At 52.2% G+C, this 609-nt stretch overlaps 1 non-coding gene and 1 pseudogene across 1 annotated transcript; both read right to left on the minus strand.

Annotated features, from left to right (window-relative positions):
* LOC123179670 (uncharacterized) lies at positions 1 to 93 on the minus strand (annotated as a pseudogene).
* Positions 94 to 390: 297 nt separating this feature from the next.
* Positions 391 to 509, minus strand: LOC123179669 (5S ribosomal RNA). The gene has a single exon (XR_006490540.1). It is a non-coding gene; the product is annotated as a 5S ribosomal RNA (ribosomal RNA).
* Positions 510 to 609: the final 100 nt, after the last annotated feature.

Raw genomic sequence — 609 nt, forward strand, 5'->3', positions numbered from 1 at the left:
AGGTCACCCATCCTAGTACTACTCTCGCCCAAGCACGCTTAACTTCGGAGTTCTGATGGGATCCGGTGCTTTAGTGCTGGTATGATCGCATCCGACATGTTACCCCGGTCTTCGTCCCTTATCCTTGCCCCTCCCAGCTCCACTACAAAGACGGTTGTACATTGCTTTGGCCGCTCCCTCTCAACTACGGAGACGAGTTTAACGCGGTTTCCACCCCTCCCTCTCAACCGCACCAGTGCACGCTTGCCGCGCCACAACACCGACGCTGGACCCGTGAATCATGAGCACCCAGCTATGACTTACCGCAGTCGTGCAAAATAATAAAACACGATAAATATATTACTTACACGTGCGTTTTGTTTTGCAAGCGGCGCGAAAAAAATTAAAAAGGGAATGCAACACGAGGACTTCCCAGGAGGTCACCCATCCTAGTACTACTCTCGCCCAAGCACGCTTAACTTCGGAGTTCTGATGGGATCCGGTGCTTTAGTGCTGGTATGATCGCATCCGACATGTTACCCCGGTCTTCGTCCCTTATCCTTGCCCCTCCCAGCTCCACTACAAAGACGATTGTACATTGCTTTGGCCGCTCCCTCTCAACTACGGAGA

The sequence above is a fragment of the Triticum aestivum genome, unplaced genomic scaffold (genome assembly GCF_018294505.1).
Source record: "Triticum aestivum cultivar Chinese Spring unplaced genomic scaffold, IWGSC CS RefSeq v2.1 scaffold227957, whole genome shotgun sequence".
NCBI lineage: Eukaryota > Viridiplantae > Streptophyta > Magnoliopsida > Poales > Poaceae > Triticum > Triticum aestivum.